This window comes from Armigeres subalbatus, unplaced genomic scaffold (assembly GCF_024139115.2).
Source record: "Armigeres subalbatus isolate Guangzhou_Male unplaced genomic scaffold, GZ_Asu_2 Contig1232, whole genome shotgun sequence".
Lineage (NCBI taxonomy): Eukaryota > Metazoa > Arthropoda > Insecta > Diptera > Culicidae > Armigeres > Armigeres subalbatus.
Window position 1 is genome coordinate 113,891 of NW_026941993.1, and position 19,145 is coordinate 133,035.

Consider the following 19,145-nt stretch of genomic DNA (forward strand, 5'->3'; position numbering starts at 1 on the left):
TAAAAATCCAGATTAGTCCACCTAGCGGCGATGATGCGTTTCTCGTGCATCATAAAATGTATAGAAAAAATTCTTTTAAGAAGGTCAAAAAACCACTTTAGGAGTCTAGACGGCATTTTTTTTCATTTTGCATGCTTAAAACAACATTTTTTTTAAGGAAAAATATTTTGAGCTTTTTGTGGAATGTCTTCACTTGTCATAAGACGAGCTTGTACCATCCCATTTAATTCCACCACTTGATTGTACCTTGACAGATACGTATTTCGACCTCAAGTGTAAGCTCGTCTTCAGTGTCTCGTACTTGACTCGACTAAGTCGGTCCCTTGACCTCCTTTGTAAGAAAGGAGTAGTGGCATAAAGGCACCAAGCCCTTCATCAGAATATTGTGTAAACTCGTAAAACGCGTGAGACCCAAAATCCGCATAAAGCCTCATACTAAACCGTATGAAAAGCGACTCTAGTGTATATCGTTTCGATCGATTATTACAAGATTTCTCGCTTAACTTTTCAAAAGGTCCTAAGTAACATTTTTTTAATGAATTAATTTGAATAGCGCAATCGACAGAACAACATGAAAGCTTTTCATTGCGCTACTCAAATTAATTCATGAAAAAAATGTTACTTAGGACCTTTTGAAAAGTTAAGCGAGATTTGTTCTACTGCTTGAATTTTGATTGAAAATTGTTTGTTTGTTTGTTTGTTTGTTGCTTTTACGGGAATGTCTTCATTAGCATAAATCAAGTTTGGTGCTACCTATTCCATTTACAACAATGTGTAGAAATTAAATGGAACACACACACTTCGATCTCCATTTGGCAGAAAAAGCCATTTGGTCCGAAATTGTCCTTTCTGCAAAACAATCATTTTGGCCAAATGACAATGTAGTTTGCCAAAATGTCCATTTCGCAGTAAAAGGCCTTTGGCCAAACGGGTGGACATTTTGACTATATATTATCCGTTTTTTTTTTTCTTCCTAAGCAATGGAGGGTGAATCTGCTCAACAGACATCCTGGGTTGACCAGGAGGTGCGGGGTTAGGGATCACCGAGGGAGGCAGGACTACATCCCCGACCCGCTAAACCGTTTCCATTGCCGCCAAGCCCATAGTCCCTTCGGTACAACCAGAAAGTAATGCTTCAAAGGGGGGCCAGTGCACAACGCACCCTCAAGGTTAGCTGCGTGTCCTTGCAGCACCGAACATCGTAACTCGCTTTTTTAGAAGAACAGCATGGTATCGTGCCAGCGCGTTGCCGGCTTTCCAGGTGGCCTTACCACGCCCTATGTCCTCGGAAGGTGGGAAGGGTCGACTTCGCGCCTGCTTCCTTCTGCACGACTGCTATCAAGAATGATGATGGCGCGTGCACCCCAAATTGACCTTTCTGCGATAGGGGCTATTCGCCAGCACACAGAGGGACTTGCCGACGCGGTGCCTACGCCTGCCCCAGCCTTGACGAGGACCCCTTTCCATCCTCGGGCTCGGAACCCGCCCGGTTGACCGACGCCGCGAATGCGACGATACCATGTTGTTCTTCGCGCGGCCACTTGTTCGATAAAAGGATCGAGTTCGACCACAGAGCATGACCACCGGTATGACCCATGAAGCCGACTTCGATCCCTTGGACCACCTCTTATTTGCGCCTGAACTAGCCATCCTTGAGTCCACGCGCCACCTTCTGTGTAGCTCCGAGACGATTTGGGCGATAACCGATAAAACGGCGTTCCAGCCAACTTCATCTTTACACATCCTCCGAACTAGGTTGTCCGGGGTAGTGTCCAGACCACATGTGGCAAGCATGTGGTCACGTGTTGCGCGAAAACGTGAGCACACGAACAACCCGAGTAGCACAATTTAGGTCGATTTGGTTGCAGAAACTCATTTATGACTGGATTTGGTCATACATAGGTCACAGTAACTCATTTATGACAAACGTGCTGCTTGGGAACACGTGTTCTGCCGTTTCCTCTAAACCTGCGCACACCAAACACTCGGGCGAAGCCGAGCAAGCCAGCTGCGTTACCTGCACTGTGATTTTGCAGCACGCTTAAACGCCGGGCACATCGAACTCCCCATGGGGTGCTTGCTGTTCACAGCTTTGCTGGAACAAATCAAACAATTGGGAGGGTTCGTGCAGCATTGTGCCTTATGTCCCTCCAATCCGCATCGTCGGCAGAGATTGCTTCTGTCAGGGCCTTTGCAGTCCCATTGCTTGTGCCCCAGTTCCAGGCACTTGAAGCAAACTTCGGGTTGCTCGTATATGCCCACAGGGCATACCGACCATCCCACCTTGACGCTCCCTAACTTGACTACCTTGGAGGCGTCCACTGCAGATAGCCGAACCAATGCTACCTGCGTCCCTGCCGGACCTTTCCGTAGCCGAACGGCTGCGATGGGCGTCTCCACTTACCACTGTCGCCGCAGTGCCGTGACGAGCTCTTCGACTTCGGTGATCTCGTCCAGGTCTTTAACCCTTAGATTCACCTCCGTAGTGAGTGCCCTCACCTTGACCGTCTCGCCTAGAACTTCCTCCGCCAACTTCTTGTAGGTGGCGCCCTTTGGCGAGACGCCCCGCTTCAGCTCGAGGATCATCTCGCTCATCCAGGTACGTCTTATTCGACGTACGTCGGCGCCGAGTTCACCGAGCTTGACGTCACTCCTCATCGCCTTCAAGACGTCCGAGTACTTAGCCTCGTCCGTCTTGATGACTAGGGCATCGCCCCTGGAGCGATTGGCGCCTACCCTAGACTTCTTGCTACCCTCATTCGCCTGGGCCTTCTTTTCAGCCCTTGACGTCTTCGGTTTCCTCTTGTTCTTGACCAGGGTCAAGGAGGCGTCATCCCCTTCTATTTCCCTGGTCTGGTGCGACTGAGAACTTTCAGCCTGCCGTAACCTTTTACCACCGTCTTTCCTGAGTGAATGGACCTTTCCAGGTCCTTCCTCCTCCGGTTTTGGAGGTACCTGGCCGGGGTTCAGCTTCCCAGCCCCACTACCCTTGATCGGGGTAGTAACCCTCCGCGTTTTGGAGCGGCCCACAGGGAGCTCATCCCCTGGAGACTGTCTCCCCCGTTTTTGTGTCTGCTCCGTTGGAGCAGTTATCCCCGACGTACCCGCAAATACTTGACCCTAGTAGCACACTTATCACATATCAGCCACTGTGACTGATATACGACCAAATCCAGTCACATTGGAGTTGCAGCAACCAAATCGATCTGAACTGTGTTACTAGGGGAGCCTCAGTCTGGGCAGACTTTGGTATAACCGTCTTCGCTGGCACGCCTTCGGTCGATTTAACCTTGCCCGAGTCCGCGAATCCTTGGCCTCAGTCTGGGTAGATCTCCGCTCCACCGATATCACGGGTTTACACTTGGCCGTCCCGACCGCCCTCTCCAGCTTGGCGTCCAGCATCGACTTTCGAAGTTTCTGCAAGCTCCTCTTGAGGTCCTTGCTGATATTATGCTTCGATGACGCAAAGTCGATGATGGCGTCCAGCTGTTCCGTCGCCACCTCGAAGGCCGAAAGCCCATCGCGTTTGCGGTTCATCGCCTCCACAAGCCATTGGCCGTCAATAACCCCTGCCGGCGTTTTTTTAGCCGAGAGGAAGGTTTAGTGACCCACGCTGGCGCTGCGCACTGAGCTGCCGACTATTACCTCTGGCCGCCTAGGCGGAGACCTGAACAACCCACCTCTTGCGAAGGGGTTGTCGCCTACACTACTACAAAAATGATTAAGTACAAGATAGTCCACTCTTCAATACCCCGTACATGTCATTGGCGAAATAATTTTTATTGAATGCAGTGCCAACTGGTGGTGGAAAGTCGGACCATTACAGCAAAAATGATCAAGTAGACTCTGATTTTTAATTGTTTTCAAATTGTCACTGCGCCCTTTAAAACTCATTTGGGCAATCATGTTGACAGCCGAAAGTGTGGAGAGACGAGCGGTAGGAATAGTGAAACATGATGAAAGGCTTTGTGTCAGATTGGGACTAAATGGGGAGACTGATTGGGAGTAAATAGTTGTGGAAAATTAGGATCGTGAGGGCCCTGCTATAGCAGTGGTCAAGACTAACACCAGTGTCTCGACGTCCGTGTACCACCTTGGGAAGCTTTTGGTACAGACTAGGATCAGCCCCGGGAGTACTGCTGGAGAGGTGTCCCAGAATCCCTGTATGATTCGTATCCCTAACAAGTGCATACTCTTTCCAATACATGCTTTTCTAATACAAATAAAGAAATGAATACTCGCTTAACTTTTCAAAAGGTCCTAAGTAACATTTTTTTCATGAATTAATTTGAATAGCGCAATCAACAGAACAAGATGAAAGCTATTGATTGCAGTATTCAAATTAATTCATGAAAAAAATGTTACTTAGGTCCTTTTGAAAAGTTAAGCGAGATATAATCTTTTTTCATGTTTGTTCTTTTTAAATTATCTAAAATATGGGACCTGTGTTGGTCCGGTTGAGCTAGCCAAATCTGCAATTGCATGTACCGAAAGACTAAATTTTTGTTTATTAACTTAATTAGGCAGTTAATCTTTTCAGTGAAGGCTGACAGTATGATACTGGATCCATCTTGTTTGTTGCTGGGTACTGGCAGCGGCGGGTAGGATACCAGCCACTGTAAGTAATTTATTAGGAATCATTACAGAATTACGCGAACGATAACGATAAAAAATATAGAAAAATGAGTTGTTTTTTAAGCTTTATTAATGTGTAATCGAGTTGTTAGAAATCTGTCTTTTCATATTTGTTTAAATCGTTACTTAACCAAAGAAAAGCGAGAAAAAATAAATTGGCTAGAATTAATGGACGTATGACGTATAACATTTCATTTTGTTTTGATTGTTTTGGAAGCAACGAGGAGCTTGTATGCGTTGATATGAAATCAACGATGCGCTTCCACGCGTTGCTGTGATTAAATAGTTCGACCGCCATCCGTTATAGCGCTGTGGTCGTGTTCGCCTGTTTTTAGCAAGAGTGGGCTATATTGTTAATATATAATATATGACTACTACCACTAATTGAAGAATTGACTTGGTTTTCCAGTTTGGTCCCACGAGTTGCTCGGGAAAAAAAGGTCCACCACGCCAGAGCCCAGCATGACGCGGTAAGGGACAATTACTGTGGAGGGTGCCCAGGTACCCCACAGGCTCCGTTAAAGGCCTACACACTTAGTTCGGCTCGGCATTTTTTCATTCTTTTACCGAGATCCGCACAGCCGAGCGCTCGGTTCGGGACTTTCTGCTGATATCTCAGCTGAAAAAGCAATTTGTTTACTGTGGCACTCAAAGAAGCCGCCGTAATCAAACGTCGATTCAGCTGATATTTCAGCTAATGAACTTCAACCGAGATTTGCACAGCCGAGCTCGGTGGAAATTTTTAAGTGTGTAGCTTATTATTTCACCTCCCTGGCCATGCATCCCCTCGGTACGGGTCGCTTGACGCCTTGGGATTAGGGGTTAGGGACGATGGTCCCGGTCTAACTCGCAGTAGCCATGGGGAGGGGTCGTCAAGCCCTTGGACAAAGTCCCTGCTGCCCCCTATATTATCCGTTCAGTAATTGGCATTTGGCTGTATGACCCGTTGGGCCAAACGGCATCTTCGGCTTAATGGCCCATTCTGTCAAACGACCATTTCGGCCAAACGGTATTTTCGGTCTGATGACCTATTATTCGGCCAAAGACCTGTTAGGGAAAACGACTATTTCAGCCAAATTATCAGTTCGACCGCATTTTGCTTTCATCTAATGGAACTTCCCAAGAACTTCGTATGGACAATACACTAATCGTTAGATAACTGCAACATGTTTACGCTTCAATTCGCGAATGCCGTTCGATAGCTGCCTGTCAGTCGCCGTCAGATGCAATAGAAGTGCACCTGATTGTGCAGCGCAATTCAGCTATCATCGACTTTGACATCGTTTTGAAGTTCAGTGGTCCGACAACTGCAAAACTGTTCCAACTATCGTATTCCAGTTGAAACTGCAACTGACTTGCAGTTATCTATTGTACAAAAAATTCTCAAAGAAGTCCAAAGAAATTCCTAAAAAAATTCGAGCAATTTTCCGTTGAAATCAAAAGAAAATTATTCTGATTACATTTTGAACAATCTTCTACGGAAATTCTAAATAATTCTACTATGAAAATTCCTCCTCTCCCGCGGATGTTCTGAAGAATGTTCTGTTTTAACGTTAGCCATGCCAAACTAGCCGTCCTACTTAATTATTCAATACTGAGCAAGCCACCGTTAAAATACCCATTCTATCAGCCGTACTCTTATTACAATTATGAAGAATTTTCTATGTAAATTTCGCTTCTGTTGGTAATTTCAAAGAATTTCCAAATGAATATTTTGGAAAAACTTAAAGAATTTTCTGGAGATGCTCATCAGATTTTTCAGACGAAATTCGAAAGATTGTTCCGTTAATTTATTGAAAATATCCTGAAAGAGAGCAAAAAAAATCTTTAGGAAACGTAATAAAAAAAAGTTGCCAAAACACCGCCAAATATCGGACCGGCGCACAAATAGATATGTCACCGAAACAAGATCTTATGATTTTCATAGTTCGATTCTCGTGAAACATTTTCATAAGCTTCCTCATAAGAAAATCTTACGACCAGTATCCTCAGTGTAGAAAACTCTCAACTCTCAAAACTCCTCAAGTTTTTTTTTTTCAGAACGCTGGATGGACAACGACGGAACGTGTTAAGTGTTCTTGAAACAGCTTTCGTGAAGTCCTATTCAAAATGCAGGAAAGCGGCAAGTAAAACTCGTTTTGGATGTTGCCACTGTGCCGGCGCTGCTGGTTCGGTTACGTAGCATAAGCCTGTCTTCCACCCACACGTTGAACATTACGTTTCAAATTCGCCCCATCTCCAGGAATTGTTGGTGTACCTCTTGACGTAGACTTGATCACGTTTTCTGAATGACTTTGATCCAGAGTGGTCGTTTACTTGCGGAACGGATGGCGAAGTAGGTCCAGGCTGGTCGGAATTCTGCGCCCAAATATTACTTCGGAAGGAGATGTATCTCCTGGTGCTGAAGGATTGGGTGTGGAATGGTAGATCATCATGAAAATGTCCAGTGCCTCTTGGATGGCTCCTTTCACGATTTTTTTAATTGCTGAAACCTTCCATGCAGCGTTCTGCCTGCCTGTTGGTTTGCGGACGATGCGGCTGCGACGGTCACGTTATTGACACCGTTCTCCACACAAAACTAAGCCAAATCGTCACTGATGAATTGCGCACTGTTATCACTGACTAGCGTCTCGCGCATGCCGAGGTAAGCTAAGAGATTCTGCAGGATACAGATGACACTCGAGTAGCACACATGTCCCAAGACAGTTACCGCACTTTATCTGTCACATAATTTGGTCACAATCAAGTTGCTGGAACCAACTTTGAGTTGAATGCGCTGCACGGGTAGCTAAGGTAGTGATCGACTTGGTTCGAACGATTTTCACCCACTTGGAATGCCAGTCCATGCCCAGCAAGAAGTACCGTGCACGCACCCAACTTTGCGCAGCTCCTAACTTTGCGCATTTTGCGGTTATTTTTGTAATAGAATGCGTTTAAATTGAATTTCGAAATAAAATTATAACTTGTCAGCATAATATACATGTTATCATAACAGTGCATGCATTTTTTCGTTGTTAAATGACACATTTTTCATTTTAATAGTCGAAACTTGTACTGAAAACAGTGAAAATGACCAAAATGGCGTGTTCTTAGCACGAATGACAAGTGACGGTCAAACCGAAAAACTGCATTTCTTGTATTTTTTTACATTTGCTGACAACTGATTACACATGGACCCAATAATTATAATATTGTTGAAGCCATCTCACATGAATTTGGTTTGTTATTTACATTTTTTGTTAAAATATATGATGCGCAATGTTAGGAACAATTTTTCAATACAGTGTACCTAATTTTGCGCACAACTCGTATTTCTTCGATATTTTCAACATTTATGATATACCTCGTCGGAATAGGGTTTACGCAAAAAAGAACTTTTGTTTGCTGTGGCCAATGTACATAAATGAGGCTGTACATACATCAACAGACGTGAAAACATACTAAGTATGTCGAATCATAAGAAAATAATGCTGGGCATCCTCATATTCTCAAATACGCTCAAATATGCCTACAAATGGAATGAACATGAATTGTTATAGAAGTATTAGCTGAAAAAACAAAATTTAGATGAAAAATTGTATAATAGACGCTTGCTTCGTGTTAGAAATTTTCCAAGTTATGTGCGCAAAGTTAGGAATATAATAAGGGGTCTACTTTGAAGTTCAATTTACTATTTATTTTAAATTTTTGTACCAAATTTAATTCTCAAACAATAATATGATAATAATACTAGAGCATGAAAACTATTTCAGGCAAATAGCTACTTTCTGTAAGTTGTACGAGTTGATTCAATTTTGCATTTCCTTAACTGCGCAAAGTATGGTGCGTACACGGTATTTGCCCTCGATCAGGCCAGCGTAGTCGATGTGAACACGCTGCCATGGGTGCGTTGATGTGGGCCACGACAGCTACGCTGATTTAGGCGGAATTTTTTCTGCAGCTGCGCAACTGTTGCATGCTTTGACGTGCGCAGTGATGTATGATGTACGTAATCAGCGACCAATAAACATAGCTTTGCGCAACCGCCTTCAAGATGGCAGAGGCAACGCATCCGGAACTCCGCTGGAATCACAAGGCGTTCTGCAAATATGGTGCACCCATGAACCGTTAATAACGGGCAATGTTGAAAAAAACTCAATTTCTCAAATCTCATCCACGATTCAAATCAAGCGCGAGGCAAACCCCACCCGACTCATGGCCCAGAGAATCGTCCATGATTCGACTCTCGATTTGCATCATTGCATAATTTTTGCGTGTTCTTCTTCGTTAAATTCATCCGAATAACTTTCTTTACTTAAAACAATAAATCTATAAACATAAAATATGCTTCGATTGAGTTTTGACACTTTTTGAGGCGAAATCAATTTTTGGCAAATGAGCGAAACGATGCGATTCTTTGTGAAAAACTCATGCGTGATGCTCCCCCCGGCAGAATCGCGAGCGAGTTAGCTCACGCATGAGCCTTCGGTGAGTGAGATTTGAGCATGATTCTACCAACACTGATAACGAGTCGCAACGGTCGAAGAACAGCTGAACCGTTTGGTCTGGGATGACATTCTTTGATCGCGGCCAGCCATGCTGAATGAAGCGGTAGACCTTGCTAAGTATCGGGTCCGAATGGGCTGCTTGCTGGATCGCCCTGAAATGGAGAGGAAGTGCTTCAACTGCATCCAACACGATTGATCTTCCACCATTCTCCGTGATGACGCTACGACGAAGTCTTCCTCCGGCTTGACGTTGCGTCCGTCTTGGCCACGCTGGCCACCACGCTGGTCAGTTTACATAGCAGTTAACATAGCAGAACTCAGTTTTGAGTCCTAGAAGAAGTTTTTATTTTGAATTATTGTACGTGGATTTCCCTATTGGACCCGACAGTTCGAAATAGTCGCTCCTTGAACGGTCGTTGAAATCGCCGTTTCCACCTTCACACGCGTCTTCATAGTAAAATCTGTCAAAACTGACAAGTCTGCCATGTGGTTTTTGCTGTTTTCCTCGGACTTCTCTTTCGTTTTCCGAAGTTTTGACATCTGTTTTGATAGACAAGGAGCAAAAAACAAGGTAACCTACCAAACATTTATTGAGTTTGGCAAACCTTGCAGGAAAAGGGAACGTTTGAAATAGGCAAGTGAACCGACCAAGATGAATACACAGCTAGGTGTTACAATCTGTCCAATTTATGGACGAGAAGAAGGCGGGGGTGAAAAATTCATTTTCGGTGCAAAACATAAACAAACTGGCTGGCTCTCCCATACTAAAATCCAAGATGGCTGAATCGTGAATTTGGCAGATTGGAGCACCTAGTGGTGTATTCATCTTGGAACCGACCTTCGAATCCATTGGCCAAGTAAATCCACAATACCATTACTCAATTCAATAAATATGGATATTTATAATTATGAGTTCAAATGTCAAATTTAAAATCCTTCAGGCATGCCAAAAGGTTTTTTCTTCTTTCACTAATCGACAATAACTGTGTTGAATAGAATATTTATACAAAACAACAAACGCATTTGTTTTTATTTTGTTTGCATTGTCGGAATACGTATTTAATATTTGTGAATCGAGTTGTTGATGAAATTGAAAAAATAGAAGGGATTTGCAGAAGACATCTAAATTCTAATCCTTTGCCTTTGCCGCTTCTTTGAACAGGGCCGCAAGCTTATTTACAGTAATCCTGTTGCTCTGATTCTTCGTTTTATAAGGGACAACGGCCAGAAAGTCCATGAGCATTATCAGTTCGGATGGGACAGGAACACCGAAAACTGTGAAGCTCCGAAAGAGGATGCCAGTGGCGATGATTGAAGTTTTTACTGGAACCGTTACGTTTCTATTCAAAACTACATGCAGTGGGCTTGTTTTCATTGGTTCTGCAATGCACACGATGTGTGGATGGGACTCGTTCGACATCGATTCCAAATATGAATCGAATTCGTTGGTGGCTGTAATTAGGCCACCATTTATAAAATATATTTTCTGATAGCAGGGCAATTTGTACCTTGATCCATCGAACCAAATGGTCCACGGCATGCATTTCAGTAGACGGGAATCTATTAAGTTTCCGTTGGACTCCCCGAACTGTCATTAGATCATAGATCCTTAGCAGTGCGCGGATATATTCTGTGAATGTAAGTATGATGTACATATTAGAGTATTTTAAAGAAGATATCAAGATCAAGATGAAAAATGTTACATTTACATAAATTACCAGTATGCCTTGAAATTTGATCAAATAGGGAAACATGTCCGCAAAGTCATCAATAGCTTTTTTTCTCGAACAGGAACATCTGATGGAGTGGAAAGCATGCTTCCATTTCTTTAGAAACAAATGACTTTTCCGCTGCTTCCATTGAGCGCAAAGAACGAGCGCCAGCCACAATTGCCGAATCGACAGTCGTGTGCGACTCCATTCTAGCGCGTTTGAATTTTCGCATTCCATCAGGCAATCGTTTGATTGCATTTCGGATGTGGTGATAAATCTATGAGGTCCTCGTTCAAATCCTCCATGAGGCCAGAAAAAAAATCCACTACAAGAAAAATGATCTTTATCTTTAAGCTACCTATGTATTTGAAACAATACTCGCTTAACTTTTCAAAAGGACCTAAGTAACATTTTTTTCATGAATTAATTTGAATACTGTAATCAATAGCTTTCATGTTGTTCTGTTGATTGCGCTATTCAAATTAATTCATGAAAGAAATGTTACTTAGGTCCTTTTGAAAAGTTAAGCGAGATCCTCATCTGGTGCACCAGCCGGCTTCGTCTCGTCATACCTCAGCTGCGGGAAAAGTGCAACTATATCCTTAGCAAGGATATGCTGTGCCTCTGCAGATGGGTAACTGCAAATTTAATTAGGTTGTTTAGAACAAATGTATTGTATTATGCTTGTTTTTTTTTGTACCTATGACCTTCCCAAATTCGTTTAACCATTGCCTGACATGCAGTTTTGGTAATCCATTTAAGGTCATTTTTATTGGGTACTTTACCTTGGTCAAGTATTGGCAGCAAAATATCATATCGAAACTTTTCGTCATCCTCAAACATTCGACGAGAAACCTATGAGATATGAATAAAACATGACAACTAACATTTTTATTTTTACTATTTCGGTTTAAACAGAAACATGATTGTAGTTTGATTCAAAGTAAACAATATAAACATATTATATTATATTCTTAAAACTAGTGCCTTTTCGCTAACTGCATTTCATAGACTAATCATCGTTATATTTTAAACTAATGAAAAATGAATTACTGTCATCGCCAGTTCAGGGCTGGTAGCGACCAAAGCCACTCAAAATAGTGACTTTAGTGACCAAAGCTGACGAAAAAAGGGACCAAAGAGTGACTTTCAGTTGCAGAAAAAGTGACCAAATAGTGACTTCCAATTTCAATTGCATGTTCGATGAGACGAAATCAAGCGTTTTACGGTCGAAGGAGAATATTTTTTTCGTAATTTGTGGCGGAAAACACCTTTCACTCACCACTCTTTTCTCTTAGAACGAACCTAGAAGAGAAACGAAAATCGTACTCGCTAACTTTTATCTACTTAGTGACGTAAAATTATTGCCCTCTCTTCCACGGAAAATTTAATCAATATCAGTAAAAAGCAAGACAACTCAAAACTATGAGTAGTCTTCAAGCAAATCAAATTTGTACGCCAGTGGAAGTAAGCGAAATATGGTTATCACTCTTAAGGACACTCCTCACAGAATCAAAATTTGAAAGTACTCGCCTTTTCAAGGGCACACCACTCGATACGGAAGCAACGCACAACTGTCATTTTTATAATTTCAGATTGGCTGCGTCGCAGCATGCGTAAAATTATAAGAATGAGATTACTTCGAAATTTGGATTCCGTGATGAGTGTCCTTAACACCTGGTTTTCTTTCCTGAAAATTATTTTTCGGTGAAAATCTGCGTAAATGAGCATTCTCTTCTCGTGAGAATGAGTGAAAATTATGATCATTGGATTAGCTGGAACACCTACTTAAGAAAGATGCAGGGAACTCTACGATTTGTCATAGGTTCCACGGATGTTTTTGGAATTTTTAGTGAGACAGGAACAACAGTAGGATCGTTTTGGTAGAAAACGATACAAAAATTATGAAGATTCATGTACAACGAGCCTGGGATTGAATGCTCGACCTTTTGCTTGTAGTGAGGACCATGCTCTCTGAACTTTTAAATATTTTTACTGTAAAATATGAAGATTTTCCGACTTGCTTTGCGTATTCATGAACGATTTTTGCTATGGAATTCGACAGCGCATCCAATCTTCAAAATTGAGGAGACTTGAACGCCTTTCTATGATATCTACTAAATAAATATATACTTTCTTGAATTTTTTAGACAAATTTTTATATGGATGCCTAATGAGGGATAAAGTCTCCTCAAATTGAGGCAACAACTAAAGTCCAAATATCCTGAAATTGTGGTGGAATGATGGCATTTTTTCAGTGACGATCATTTAGCATATTTATGGATTTGTGCTGTGAAAAAATTATAGCATTTGGTCATTATTTGGAGAAGTTGTTCTAATTTTGCGTGGCCACTAAAAATTATCTTCAGGAGGAAAAAAAACACAGTAAATAATAGAGTAAATAAGGTTGTCAATTAAAAAAATAACTCGCCACATAACGATCATTTATCTAGAGGATCTATTATATAAATACGCTATAACAATACTATTTTACTGCCCATGATCGCATATTTGTGAAATCGTTTGTCAATCCTCCCCACAAACTCAATCATTTCCAGCTTACCACAGATAAGCAAGATAGTAAAGCTTATTTTACTGTTGTGGGATTAGATCCATTAAATTGAGCTTTATGAACGATTCACAGGATTTTTACAAAATGAACAAGAATGCGAGTGTTACAAACATGCGTTCATGAGCAGTTTAGTTCTTGGTAAAACAGGGGAGAATCGATTCTCCCCACCTTCCCCTACTGCATAAAGTTTGAGTTTAAAAAAAACTCGAAACCGACAGGTCTCTTGCTTGCATAACTGTATACCAATTTATAAATTGTGTCGTAAAACACCTTCAATTAGCTACTGGTGAAATGCCAATAAGAGCAGCGAGTTAAATGGTTGGCGATGTTTCAGAGTGATCATTTTTCCAAGATCCGTAATTTCATTTCCGCCATGAACAAAGCATCTTCCGATGGATACATAAAGCTTTATAAAAAAAATCTTAGTCAATAGTTTCAAAATAGTTGAAAATAGTGACTTTTTGCGAGAAAAAGTGACTTTAGTGACTTGAGATCGAAAAAAGAGACTTTTTAGTGACTAGCCCGAAAAAAGTGACCAAGTCACTAAAAAGTGACCCGCTACAAGGCCTGCAGATAGCCACCATAAACTGTACGTTTTTCGCGTGAAAAGATTATTTTTCGAAATCCGAGCAAATTTACTCACAAAACGCTAGGCAATGCAGCTCTTCTATGAAACATGCAATCTTCTCATCATGTAAAGCTATCAACTTTAAAGCACCATAAAATAGTTCGCCGTACATAACGTACTTTATAATTAAATCTGGTTGGAAACTAGTTTTATTGATTTTCATATGTTTGATAGTTATTATAGTACCGTCGTTCGGGGTGACATTGGGCCTAGGGGGTAAGATTGGGCCAAAAACGAAAAATGTTTCAACTCCTAATATGAAACTGTTACGAATTTTGATCAAAACTTCAAACGGTTCGAAATTATAGGAAAATTCATGTCTAGGACAAAACAAATTCCAAGAACTAATTGTGCTCGTACCATAATGCTTGGAATTTTAATGTAAAGCTGTTGATCGGATGAGCCCGTCAGTAATGCCCCACAAATCTATTACATAACTAGTTTTTAGATCGATGGATACCTTGTTATCATGTTACGATAATTTGTTGTTGTTTTATCAAATTTTATGAATATTTACATGGCGGTTCTGTTTTTTTCGTAGCAACGAGCAATGCACGCTGAAAAGGGGCACGCTGAGATTGGGCCAAGCCTTTGGTTGATTTGCCATACATAGTTGGTAAGAGCCATAATGTAGGCAATTATGTTTAATGAACGATTGAATCGTTGCATCGTCACCGTTGAACTTTATTCGCGAAGTCGAAGCAAATTCTGCTTTTCCCTCCTATGGGAAACTCCATTGCTATCTGTCAGAGTTTGAGTGAAACATGGCCGCCATCTCCTCCTCTCTGTTGCTCTACTGTAAAAACCCATAAAGAACTGTCATTGTTTGTGTGAAGAATTTTGCTTCGACTTCGCGAATTGTACTTGGCCCAATGTCACCCCCTGTGAGGGGTGAGAATGGGCCAATTTTAAACAACATATAACTTTGAAGAATTTCCCTCATTTATTATTTTTTCCCCACACAGTGATAAATTCATTGTTGAAGCCTGTACCAAACTAATTAAAACTTGATTCCAATGTTAACTACTAGAGCTTTGTAACATTTATTTGCATACCACATTTTGGCCCAATGACACCCCCGTTGGCGGTATCTGGGAAATCAAATAGTAAACAAGAGAACTCTAATGTATTTTTAGCAATGACAGAAGTCAATATTATAGATGTAGAATTGATGTCATATTTATGATTAATGATGGAGTTTATTTGCTTCAAATTTAAACGCTTCGTGAGGCTGAAGGTCAAGTTATTGAAATTAGGTGTTACATGTTTTTGCTTGTTTCTTCGATTCTTTAAATTTACCTTCGTAGGGCATACATGAATGATTTGCCACGGAATGATCCATCTTCACGGATGATAGTGGGGTAGTGTGAAATGTGATGCAATTTGTTAATAGATTTAATATCAGGGAAGCATGACTGGAAATGGGAGTAAAATACATTGATCTCAACTTCTAGCTCTTTTACATGTTTAAATGTTAGCTTATTTGAAAAGGAGAAAAAGCATATTTTCAATCAAATAAATAATCAAACAAATATAGTTGATATTATTAGTCAATTCGGTGTGAAGGATCAACAAAAAAGCTCTGAGTAATGTCCATGATTGAGCGGCAGACTGGCTGATAGCATGGTTTCGTGTTTTCAAACTTGCTACTGAAAAATTTGGAGAAGGCTTATCTTTTATTTCAGCAATACCATAATCAAAAGTTCGAATTAAATCATTGAGCTTTTCAACAGAGATTAGTTTTTGGCCATTCACTAGATTGTTTAAAATCAGTTTCATGACCATCATAGCTACGCCCTCAAGGATGTCATGCGTCGGGTCGAATGTATTGTTAAGTGATAAATTGAAAAATTTCAATTGGTGCAGTGAGCACTCTCGAATTATGCCGCATTCCGAAGGCATTTTTACCTTGGACGCTATTGCTCTTAAATCTGTTCCGATAGAATCTGCAGTTCTCAAACGATGCACCTCTCCAAACAACCCTTGATGCAATAGATCTCGTGTTATGTAACATCGCCGACAAAACAATTTCGCCTGTGGTCCCATCAGCTCAAAAACATCGTGGATCGCTAAGGTGTCACCAACCATATGTACTAGCACTGCTCTTAAAACATGCACTTCTCCACGCACCTTGATCCGGACGCCATCGTCGGATTCTAAGCGAAGTAAATCTTTAATGAAGGGTCTCAGTGTCCTCGCATAACCATATCTCTTTAGTTTGCACTGATAAAGTAAAATAAATTCTATCAGGCTGAGAATTAATTATAGAGTTAAAGTTCTCAATTTTGATGCTGACATTCGTTAGCTTCTTGTTCCCCTTTCGTGAGCCCAATGCGTTCAGATATTCCACATCGTCGAAATGAACCGACAATCTTAAGGCATCGGGGTAGCTGATTAGAAAAGGATGATTCTTGAATCGCTCTCCATCTTTGAATCCTTGTAGAACACCATTTTGAGGTACATCAGCCAGGATTGAATCCAAAGCCTGCGCGTTTTGTAGAACAAATGCGAGTGTGTCGATTATTGGTATATGTAGGCGTGCGAACATTCGGAATTTCAAATTTATTTAAAGTGCTTATGACATCGACATCATCATAGGCTATACACCTGTCCCGCAAAAAAGCTTTGAAGATCCCAAGATGATACCTCGCAGACTGACCAAGAAGTTCGGATGTGGCGTTTATAAAATCTTGTATCTTAGTTTCCGGGAGGCCAACATCACAGCGCATGTTTACTATGATTTTTTCCGCTAGTTGTGCCATTTCTGAAGTTGAAATGGCAGGTTGAAAAAAGAATCGTTTTTTTATTTGAGAATAATTTGGATCCTGGATTGATTCGTTCTCCATAGAAGAATCGAAATCCGGATGGCAAGACATGTTCGGAGTGCTAGGCTCACCTACTGATTCATTCAGATTGCTTCCTCGAGGGTGAAAATCCATGATGTACCTTTTTAAATTTTTAAATCGATTATAGGTATAAAGAGCCACACTCGTAGCAAAGAAAAGGAACATCTGTAACAAGGCTCGTGTTTAAATTATGTTTGTTCCGGAAATGCATTTTTAAATCATCCACATGGCCAGGTACAATTCTTCCACGGTCATGAATATGACAACGAAAGCCTTTAAAAAAAGTATTCAATAATTATTTATATGAATCTAATAGGTATATATTTTTATTTCAACAAAATAAATTGTAAAAATTATCAGACATACCTTACAGTTTTCGGTACGTTTCCGAATCTACCGCTGCTGCTACCTGTTCAATTTTATCACATTTCTTTTTATTTCCAATTCCAAGACTTAAATAACAGCAAATATGAAATTTTACTTAAAACCGGCGGATAACCTTACGCAACAACTGAAAGCAACTTTGGAATAAAAATCACGTTGGAAACGCCATTTTGGTTTTGGGTTAAGAAATATAAGCCAAGTAACTCAAAATTGAGGTTTGAGCTTTTTTATGATAATTTGAGTAACTGGTACTCAAATCCAAATCGTTTGACGTTTAGGAACATTTTATCTTTTTGAGTTATGTTGACTCAAAATTGAGTTCAGCCGAACGAGCGTGTAGTGCGTTTCTCATCCACTGAATTAAAAGATATTTTAGTTACTAGATAAAGATTGTCGCTTCGGTTCCCTCAGAGACGATGGTATTATAAACATCGTCTCTGGGTTCCCTTTGTTCTGCTGTCCGAAACATGTGTGGTACATACCTGTCAAATCGTATGGATTTTCCTTCTTTGACATTTAGCTCCCCTATCCTCGCCAGCAAAAGATGTTCCGGACAGCGACGACAGCGACAATCTTTATCTAGTAACTAAAATATCTTTTACTGAATTCTATCAAGAAAACTGCCCTGAGGTTTGGATTCTTGCCGGGCACAAAAACAGACGGGCGGCCCTCAATGTTGATTGAGGTGGCGCTTAAGCCGCTCGTTTACGGATTCAAGGTCGAGAAACCCCATAGCCGCCATGGCGTGCTATAATGGGCACCGACCCGAGATCAAAAGCGTCGATGAGATCGAGCACTAGCAGATAAAGTTTGTGCTTAAGGCCTCTTACGGTGTCATTCAGAATGGCTACCCTGTGGCTCACCAACACAATCTTACAATTACCCGCCTCCTCACTGCGAATAGCACCGATCACATTTGTTTTATTATAAAAAACCAAACCTGACCACCATTTCACAAGAAAAAGTATCAGAATTAAGTTTGAACCTAAACCTACTTAATGACAAAATAATCGAATCATTTAGTGCACATTTGGCGTCGATTCAATGAAAATAAAACCAAGTGAAAAAAATTTCTCTTCCCACCGCGCATGCCAACGACGTCGTCGGCAGCGTCGTATACAAGCAGTCATTGATCATTACCTATCGCAGCAGGCAGTGATGTCAACATGAAATTCTGTGAATTCATAGCGAAAACATGTAAAATATCGAAAAAATAATAAGTTTCTCCCCAACCTGTTATCCATTAATGTCATAATTCTATCTTCATTATTCTACTTTGGAACGTCTTGAAAAATTAAAAAGAAAACGCAGTAAATTTCAATTATGCTATTGGTGTGTTTGAACAGCTGGCAACAATGTCACGATATGTAAACATAAACAGCTAGCATCATGAAAAAATAAAACATGAATATCAACGTAAATCAAAGCTAATCTGTTGATTTTCGGACACATTTCGTTAGTTTATGTCATAGTTAAACCGTATTGAGTAATCATGCGTACAACTCAGGCTGAAATCGTTCACATTAATGCAATGTTTACGGTAGTCGGATGTTAACAAAACAAGTGGTTATTTTTGTCTGCCTTGTAGATTGGTAGGTGTTGGTATTCAAGTTTCTCACGACTACTAATCTTAAGTTGATGATTTTTTTGGTACAACTACAAAGAGATTGGAGTGCCACCGAAAGTCACCTTAACGATAAAAAATCGACCGATGCGCTTTTTCCCCTGATGGCCACTTTGCAGCCACACTGGAACTTCAGCTTCTTGGGCTTACCGGACGCTGTGGTGGCCTGCAATAGTGCCGGACTTTCTGCAGGTTTCCCGATTCTCTTCCATGTCTTCTAGAAAATATGATGCTGTTATTCGGCGCAGTATCGAGCT

The 19,145-nt window shown here is 41.0% G+C and overlaps 1 protein-coding gene across 1 annotated transcript in view; it reads left to right on the forward strand.

Moving 5' to 3' along the window:
• LOC134202462 (uncharacterized protein CG43867-like) overlaps positions 1 to 19,145 on the forward strand; it is a 99,355-nt gene that overhangs the window by 76,465 nt on the left and 3,745 nt on the right.